Here is a 10,651-nt window from a genome sequence, read left to right as displayed (position 1 = left end):
CCTTCAAAGCTTGAAAATTTTCTAAGTGTTGTAACAATTTTGAAAGGTCTCGTTTAGTCCTGATCCACTCCCAATGTATGTTTTGGGCCTCATAGGCTCATAATAGGGACAATATGAATGTATATGAAAAGTTTTAATTTGGATGAAAAATTTATGTCTCGATTCTGCATGATTACTTGTGTGTAAGTCCGATAATGACTCGTACCCTATTCCAACTTCGAATACGTGTAAGGGGTATCATAACCTCAATAGATCAAAATGACTAAACCATCCAATATACCCATAATTCATCATCCTACATAAAGTAGTTCCCCAAGTATATGTTATAGACAAGAATCCATCTCCCATTTTGATCACGAACAATTCCTCCCATAGCCACAAAACCTGTTTCATTTCTAACTGACCTATTAGTATTTAAACAAGCCCAATTACTTGATAGGTGAGGATTTGGAACTGAACTTCATATCTCTGGCAAGGAATCCCTTTTAAGAGAGATATATTGTTTTGCCAAACAATAACATACTTGATAATTTCACTAGAAATCTAGCACAGTCCTTGAAAAGTGAAGAGATTACGACTCTTCTAGATGCACCAAATGATTATTCCAAAGAGACAATTCCAAACCACATCTCTCATTCACCTACCATGTTGATTGTGCAAGTTTAGTACGAGCCATTCCTACAAATTACTAGAATAAAACCAAGTTTGCGATTTACTGGAACTAACTAATCTCAGATACTTCTCGCTAGAGAAGAATCTCTAATGACATAAAGTATATCTTCAAAATAATATCCACAAACACCACAAGTCGAATCATATCCTATCTTTTGATGAACTCTTCCATATTAGTAAGCTAGCACTACTTGAGAATGAGCCAAATAAAAAACCTAAATCTTTGGAGACCTTGGAATTTCTAGGGAATCTGCCACACCGCCTCTTTCGAGTTCTACAATTTTTCTAGAATCTTCCCATAAGCAGTTTTGATGGAGAAAGAACCTGTTGAAGTACCACCCCAGATGATCCTATCCCCCCTACATCTAGATGGAGAGGAGGAATTGTGACAATCTTTCGGATCAACTCTTCTGATAGCCAAAGCCGAAAACGATCAAGATTCCACACAACATCACATGTAACCATCTCACTGAGAAGGTAGTGCATATCAAGATTGGGATGTCCTGGAATTAGATAGCTAGAGATCCTATATCCAGAATCTATGGATCTCGCCAACATTTGATACTGTTTCTATCCCCTACTGACTAAATTAGATTTTCTCGAATAAGAGGCCAACCTTAGTGAGAGCTTTCCATAAGAAAAAACCCTTTCCACTCAATAACGTATTAGGCAATCCAAACGGAATTCTATATTTAGCCCGAAGAACCTGAACCCAAAGAGCTGTAGAGTCAGACAGAAGGCTAAAACCAACTTCATCATAAAGGAAGTATTATGATCTTGTAACTTTTTAACGTTAAGTCTACCATTGTAACTGTAACAACCCATTTTTGGTAAAATCAGAACAGTGGTCTCAGGACGACAAATCCGAGCTGAAAATAAAAATTATTTTTATTTTATTACATGGTCCGTATTATGTTCAAAATGACATGTGAAAATTCTGATAAGAAAATTTTACCAACTATGTGCTTAATTACGGGAAGGACCAAATCACTTAAAATGTAAAATTTGGATTTTAGTAGCTACAAAGATTAAATAATTATGGAATTCAACACTTGAGGTCCTTATATGGTAATTAGACCATTAATTAAAAGTTAGTAGATAATTTTGGATGATTCATCCATGGAAAATTAGAAAAGGCTAAGGACTAAATTGGAAATCAAAATAATTAAAAGATGATAAATTATTAAATAGAAATAAAAATCATTTTATATCATCTTCTTCCCCAAATATTCCATGAAAACTCTAGGAAAGAGAAAGCAAGCTTTCTTGGCCAAATTGAGTAAGTTTTCTTGTCCCGTTTTTAGTGATTTTGATATTTTTGAAACCGTGGTAGCTTAATCTATCTATTTGGGGGATCCATTTGAAAAGTTATCAAAGTATGAAAATTAGGTCATGGATGAATATGTTGAAAATGTGAAATTTATGGTAGAAAATGAAAGGTTGATAGATAAATAACTTTTACAAAGTGATTTTTTATGGAAACATGATTTAGGGACTAAAATGGAAAGTTGTGAAAATTGAAGAAAAGTTTTGAAATTTGTAGAATATATGTGCTATAAATTGTATATTAAAAATTTTTTTGGGCTTGGAATAGGGAGTAACTTGCATAAATTTCATTTTTCTAGCCTAGGGACGAAATTGGAATTTATAGAAAAGTTAGGGGAAAAATGGTAATTTTTCTTAGGATGTATATTGAGTCCACTTGAATATGAAATATGATAAATTGATGTTAAATTTACTCGAACAGATCCGAATAGACCAAATTCGGAGCTAGAATGAGGAATAGAGGAAAATGTCGATTAGTAGATTTTATGTACACGAACATTTGTCGAGGTAAGTTCGTGTAACTACATTGTGCGTGTCTATATGCTTGAATTAAATGTTGTGTTTGTGAATTGTATAAATATTATATACATGACATTGAAAATATATCTGACCAAGCTCGATCAATAATAATGCCCGATAAATGATAAATGATAAAAATGTTACTTATATACTTGAAATGAATGTGGAATGTGTATATTTGAATCATATGAATGTTATAGATGTATGAAATAATCACATGCCTGATAATGTTTGAAAAATGTCAAATCTCATTTGAATAAATGAGAAATCGATGGATATGTGATTTCCCAAAAATGAATGAGGTCCTGTATTTGTTGCAGATGGGTAATTCTTAAATAAGTCCTTTCGAGCATATGTTATGGATAGGATTTAGCTTGGGCAGGTAATCCAGATCAAGCTCTTTAGAGCATATGCCATAAAAAAGGATTTAGCCTAGACTAGTAATCCTGACTAAGCTCTATTGAATAAATATATATTGGAGACAGGATTTTGCCTGGACTGGTAATCCTGTTGTATACATGTGTGGCTCGAGATTATACTCTCTGAGATAGTGCCTTATGGGTACCATTGGACATGAATTGACGGATCCTGATTTGTACACGTCGAGTGTACTACTTGTGTATCCATCGATATTCCGATTAAAATTCAACAGGTAAAAATCTTGACATGAGAAGATATGAATAAGAAATGAGTTATTACATGTATTTATCTGAAATACATGAAAATATGGATATGTGACAATTGATATATGAAAACATGAGATGATGATATTTGTACAAGGAATTCATTTGATGAATATGTTCACCCTTGATTATAGACTTGTACACTTTGAGTGTACTATTACTCGTGTGACATTGATATTTCGAGTAATATGAGTAAAGTTCTGATATGAAATAATCTAAACTCGAGATGAATTATATGAAATTATACTTGTAATATAAAGAGATGATTTATACATGTTAAATGAATACATGTTGTGGAAAGCTTATGTGCCTGGAAACTTGATCGTTGTTGAGCCCACATATGTTTTGATGTTATTATGGAATACATGTTAAATGAATATGTTTTGATGTTAAATGAATACATGGGCAGAGAAACGGGCATGTACCTCAGCCGTGTGTGCTATGCGGCCTAGAACACGAGCGTGTGTCTTGGCCATGTGAAACCTGCACCTAATTTCGAAGTATTTAATTAATCATACGACCTACTTACACAGACGTGTGGCTAGCCGTGTGGCACAAGCCAGAGATTTACACAGGGTCGAACACGGCCTGTAGCACGGGCGTGTCCCTTGGACCACACGGACGTGTGAGCCCTACACCTTGGAAAATTTTTGAAAACTCGCGAAAATGTTTTAAAGTTTCCAATTAAGTCCCAACTTGATTCCATTGCTTATTTTAGGCCTCGAGGGTCTATTTAAAGGACGTTTTGAATAATCTCAGAAAATGAACAGTGATTGACATGATTTATCTGAAAATGTTATGAAAGTTTCGGTAATACTCCGTAACCCTGTCTAGCGACGCACACGAGTTAGGGGTGTTACAGTAACGCCCTAAAACCTAACCTAGGAGTTTAGACTGAATTTCGGAGGTCACATTGATCACTGAAGTGATCTGAAACAATTTTACAAAACGATTCGTTAAAATCTTATTCGAATACAGTTATTAAAATCAAACTAAACCATTTAGCCCTTTTAGGATTCAAAACAGAGAATTCAAGTCACGTTAAAAGCGCTCGGAAATAAAGTTTCAAAGTTTCTAGGAATCAAAACAAAACTACTGACGAAAATACAAAATTAGATTGTACCACAGTCTTTTTAGCTATTTACAGTCCGAAACAGTTCACAAATTTAAAAAAAAAATTGAAAAGTCTATTTTTTAGTCCAACTTAAAACATGTCACTCCGAGACCTCCAGCATGCTAAGTCCAGTTATAGAAAACGAAGGTACTTGCGAAGGAATAAACTAAGAGGGTGAGCTACACGAGCTTAGTGTGAGTTTGAAAACGATAGATAAATGAACACCAAAACGTCACAAATAAAAAAAATAAAGCTCAATGGCAATCTGATATGTGAATAGTCTTCAAAAACAAATCAAACGTGTCAGTACTGAAACACCTCGATCTATAGACAGTTAGTCTTGCAATCAAATAGACAAACAGAATGTGGAATGAATGCAAAAAGTAATAAAAATCCCATCCAACCAGCCAAACACCTCTTTTTCCCCCAATCACACCTCAAAAAGAGCTAATTAAGCTCATCCAACCATGCACACCACATAGAACCTTGAAAGATCTATCCAACCCTACACACCAAGTATGTAGACAAAGCCACTCAAATGTAAATATGTAGTAGAGCTGACATATATGTCATACTATGCATTGTAGTGAACCATTGTACAGGCATGTTGTAGTTGAAACTACTAGAACAGATCAGACTCCCTTCTCTTTGCAACCAAACCCAAAAAGATTAATACAAATGAAAAATGCACACCATTTGAAGACAGACTTACAGAAATAGAGTACAAAATCAGAAGTGCACACATTCAAATACCCAGAATTAGAATCATATATAACATAACATCAATTAACACTCAATTGAATCGCTCAATTAAAGCTAAGATTGCAAATAACGTACAAGTCCAGGCCGAAACAAAGTCCCAACCACCCTTACAAAGACCTAGCTAAGGGTTGGAACACACAGAATCATAATTAGATAAAAAATAGACATAGTACAAAAATTGGAAACATAGGGCCATATGGCCGTGTGGAGGTCTACACGCCCATGTAAAGGCCACACACGCTCATGTAAAGGCCACACATGCCCGTGTGAGTAATCTCTGTAACTTACTATCCAAAAGTGCTAAAAATAAATAGAAGAGGAGACACGGCCGTGTGGAGAGCTCACACATCTGTGTGGGGACTTATGCCAGTGTGGCCAAGCTGTGTGGCACCAAAATTGGCCTTAAAGCCCTAATTTCCAATTCTACATGCCTGTGTGAACCACCCATGTTGCGGCATATGCCCGTGTGGCCACCCATGTGGCCATGAAACGACACCAGAACTCACTGCAGAACGTGTCTTTGCTCTCGAAACACTGCCCAACCACTGTTAACCCAATAACACACCAAAAATCCATAGTATTTCAAGCAAAACTGCAACAATTAACACTTCAAATGATAATTCTTCATAGATACACCAAATATGTCAAATTTCACTGAACTAAATCAAGATTTCGACAATGAAAAGAAATAGTTATTCAACCCACACCTAAATTCGCGATTCCAAACACCAACGAAGAGCAGAACGCCTCTCCAACACAATTTCCCTTCGATCGAATCCTTGAATCACTCAAACACTTAAAAAATGGAAAGGAAAAAGTCGAAGAGAAGACAAAAGTGCAGAGGGAAGGGGAGCACAGTAGATGTCAGTTTTTTTTAAAGAGAGAGAAGCCTATTTTTGATAATTAAAAGCAATTAATATCCCCCTCAAATCAAGGCATGATTTCCTACTAACTCATCTCAACTACCCATTCTCTCATCCACTTACACAAATTTCCAAACCAATTCGAACTCTCTTTCAGACAGCCGTGACAAAAATAAACATCCACGCTTGTATGAGGACTCGAACACAAGACCCACAGCTAAACTAACACATAACCAACCACTAGACCAATAGGCCCATTCTAACACTGGAACGCGGAACCAGATACAATTGTCCATTCTAGCCATTGACCTTACCTACAAATCATAGAACTTCTAACCCCAAAATCTGGGGTGTTACAACCATGATCCTAGGGTTGGCAGACATTCTTCCAACTAAAAAAAGTTAATTTTTTTTCACCAATTGAATAGCCCCAAAGAAATTGTCTAACCAATGCTCAATTTCCTTGCAAAGCCCTTTAAGGGTCATCATAAACTACATGAAGCAGCTAAGGATTGATAACAATACTAACTAAGTCAGGGTGGCTCTTACTACTATTGATAACTTCCTAAAATCCCAGTTATAGAGTGATAATACTCTAGAACGACATATTTTATGTGCTAATTGCATGTTTATTTTGAGTATGATCTTACTAATTTGGGTTATTTTATGATATTTTATCTTTTAGAGACTAAATTGGAGGAAAAATGAAATTTAAAGGCAAAAAGTGTGAATTTGAAGATATAATGGGCCAACATGCAAAGAAAGAGAGAAGTTGTGCCAAAAATCTGAACATGGAAGACCCAAAAACTAAAATACAAGAGAAGATATTTTATAGCACAAGACTCTATTTTAATTTCAATTATATTAGGATAATTATTAAGGATTTTTTTTTAGATTTAATTTTAGGATTTATTTTCATTTATCTTTAATTATCTTTATTTATTTGTATTTATCTTTTAAAATTTAATTAGGAATAAACTAGGTTTTCTAGTACTATAAATAGGGGATGGAGTGGCACATATTGGACATTTCTTTTTTCTAAAAACACTCACTCTCCCAAAAACTCTGTCTTTTGTTTTCTCTATATTTTCTTCAATAAAAATTTCATATCTATTTTATTTATTTCTTCCCCAAAAATCATGAGCCACTAAACAAATCTAGCTGAAGGTTGTCAAAATTCCCCAAAAAAGGTTCATGAGGCTTAGAACCCGCGCTTAGCCTTCTCAACAAGGTATTCATCACTTCTCCGCATTACGGGGCTGACGCTTCCGTCCATGTCCCTTAATAGGTGATCTTTTTAACTTGTGCAAGGAACGACCACTTTGTACATTTTGGGAAGGTTGCACAGTCTGTCCGTTGGCTTCCTGCGTCAGAGGTTGGCAAATCCAAGGGATAGAATGGCTTGGTATTCGCCGTTGGGAAGTGATGATCTAGTAGAAGATAGTCCCACAAAAGCGATTATTGGCTAGAGTGAGGCTCCGCCAAATTTTAAGTCTAAATCATTGGAGTTGGTCGTCATAGGCATCCTCTTCCACTATAACTAGCTTATCCTGCTTGAGAAGGGTTACTTAAAAGCCAAGGATTGAAGCCAAGGATTGAAGCCAAGGCGGATCGAGACAATCGGAGGCTGGAATCTCACCATATAAGAAACTTTCTCTTTTCCCAAACTCTATTTATTTTTATTCTTCATTTTAATTTTTGTAATTTATTTAATTTCACAATTTCGATTCAACTTAAAATTCTGTTTTTATTTTTCCAGATCAAAATTCTTAAATTCTATTTTTTTTTATTTTTCAGGAACGCGAGTTTTCTTGGCCAAGAAATTGTCCAGGATTTCAAGAAACGAGCATTTGTACAATTCGGTCCCTGAGGATTCGACCCTACTTCCCCTTTACTGTTATTTTTACTATTTTACAAGGATTAGGATATTTTTGGTGTTCTCAACGACGCATCAAATTTTGGCGCCGTTGTCGGGGATCGGTAACGTACTAATCTTGTTTTTTGTTTCTTATGACCAGATCTGCTCCAGGAACTCTTGCATTTGATTCGGAAATTGAAAAAACTACGAGAGCTAATCACAAGGAAATAAAGCTAAGGAAAAAACAGTCAGCGGTGGTTGGGACTCAAAGTAATCCACCGCCAGAAATCAGAATCGACGACAAAGCAGAGTCTAGGGTTAACGAAAACCCTACTCAAACTTTTGAAAGAGAAAAAGTAGAAATCGATTCCCCAGAAGAAGTACTTAATGCTAGGGTTGATGAAAACCCTAATTTATCACCTCAACCTATGGCTCAAACAATTTGGCTACTTGCCGAAGCTCTGGCAAAACAACCACTGCTATGCATCGCTTATCCTACTATGGATACTAATTTTGAATTAAAGTCAGGCTTGATCCAGTTACTGCCAACTTTTCAAGGGTTACAAAACGAAAATCCCCACAAGCATTTGAAAGAATTCCATATGGTTTGCCTTAGTATGAAACCTCAGGGGGTAATTGAGGATCAAATTAAACTGCGTGCTTTCCCTTTTTCCTTAGCAAATTCTGCTAGGGAATGGTTATTTTATTTACCTCCTAGATCTGTAATAACTTGGGCTGATCTGTCTCGTTTGTTTCTCAATAGGTTTTTTCCAGCGTCGTGTGCAGCTGAGTTAAGAAGAGAAATTGTGGGAATAAGGAAAAAAGATGCAAAGTCTTTGTATGACTATTGGGAGCGATTTAAAAAGTTGTGTGCAAGTTGCCCACAACACGGTATCATGGAATAGTCTTTGCTCCAGTACTTTTATGAAGGCCTGAAATTCATGGAGATGAATATGGTAGACGCCGCTAGTGGAAGAGCGTTGGTCAACATGACTCCACAACAAGCAAGAGACTTCATCTCCACGATGGCTGCAAATTCTCAGTAATTTTGAGCCAATCCTGAACCCCCTAGAAGGGTTCACCAGCTAAGTAATTCAACTTTAGAGGATAAAGCTGACAGACTTACTAATATGATGAATTCTCTTATAGTAGAAAAAGCAAAAACAACCCGGTTATGCGGAATATGTGCTACCCCTGAACATACAACTGATGCATGTCTCAGTTTAAATGATAATACTATGGCTCATTTAGATGCTGTGGGAAATTTTCCTAAGCTACCGCAAAGGCGATACGACCCTTACGCTAATACCTACAACCCAGGATGGAGAGATCACCCTAACTTAAGTTATGGGGCCAACGCACGATATAACCAGCCATACCAGAATCGAGTTCTACAACAGCCACGAGACTCAGGTAATTCTCTAGAAACTTTGGTTAATAAATTAGCGGCTAACATGCTTGATTTCCAACAGAAAACCGAAGCGTCTATAAGAGAATTGGTCACATCAATTGAGAAAATGAGTTCTCAAGGGAAGCTGTCGTCACAAACAGAACCAAACCCAAGGCAAAACGCTAATGCAGTGACGTTGCAAAGTGGAAAGGTACTAGAACCAATTCCTAGCAGGAATCTTGGCCAAAAAATCGCCTAGGAAAAATTTGAAAATGACGAACAGGTCCTAGTAAACCTCCATTGGTGAAAATCCAACCTCCATTCCCAAGACAATTAAATCAGTGTCGAAAAAGTAAAAAAGACAAGGAGAGCCTCGAAACATTCAGGAACGTCAAGATCAATTTACCACTGTTGGATGCCATTAGACAGATTCCGTGGTATGCCAAGTTCCTCAAAGAACTTTGCACCAAAAAATGAAAACTAATAGGTAATGAAAAGGTAAGTGTTGGTTAGAATGTATACGGAGTTGTATAGCAAAAAATGCCGGCAAAATGCAAAGATAAGGGTAAGTTCACTATACCATGTAAAATAGGCCATTTGGGGATCAAGAAGGCCATGTGTGATTTAGGGACCTCTATAAATGTTATGCCTTATTCTATTTATGAATCACTTAATACGGGTTTTTTAACGAAAACAGGTGTTATAATTTAGTTAGCAGACAAGTCTGTTGTGCACCCCGAAGGAGTCATCGAAGACGTACTGTTGAAAGTTAACGAGCTTATTTTCCCTACAGATTTTTATGTGATAAAGATGGAGGAGGATAACACAACTGGATATTCGGACCTCTTGTTGGGCTGACCTTTCCTTAGTACCGCTAGCACTAAGATCGACGTTCGAAGCAAAACTCTTATGATGGAATTTGATGAGGAGATCGTGAAGTTTAATGTTTACGACGCCATTAGTCATCCAAGAAAAATTTTGAGCGTAAATCGTGTCGACATAATCGACTCATTAGTAGACGAGACTTTTGAGTCGATTTATAAAGATAAATCTAAATTTATATCTGATGACTATGAATCTGTTAATGAGTTGTTATCTTCATCAAATACTAAACTTTTACCTTTTGTTGTGCAAGCTCCAGAATTGGAATTGAAACCGCTTCCTGAACATCTTAAGTATGCGTTTTTGGGGAAAAGTAGTACCCTACCAATCATAGTTTCCAGCAAACTCTCTAAGCTCGAAGAAGAAAGTTTGATCCAAGTACTAAAAAGTCATAAGGACGTGATTGGCTGGACCATTGTCGATTTAAAAGGAATAAGCCCTTTGACATGTAGACACAGAGTCTACTTGGAGGAAAATGCAAAATCGAGGCGAGAGGCCCAAAGGCGATTAAACCCAAATATGATGGAGGTGGTAAAAAAGGAGATAACCAAGCTACTGGATGCTGACATATTCTACCCCATT

Source organism: Gossypium arboreum, chromosome 4 (assembly GCF_025698485.1).
Source record: "Gossypium arboreum isolate Shixiya-1 chromosome 4, ASM2569848v2, whole genome shotgun sequence".
NCBI lineage: Eukaryota > Viridiplantae > Streptophyta > Magnoliopsida > Malvales > Malvaceae > Gossypium > Gossypium arboreum.
Note: the sequence above shows the minus strand (reverse complement) of the source record.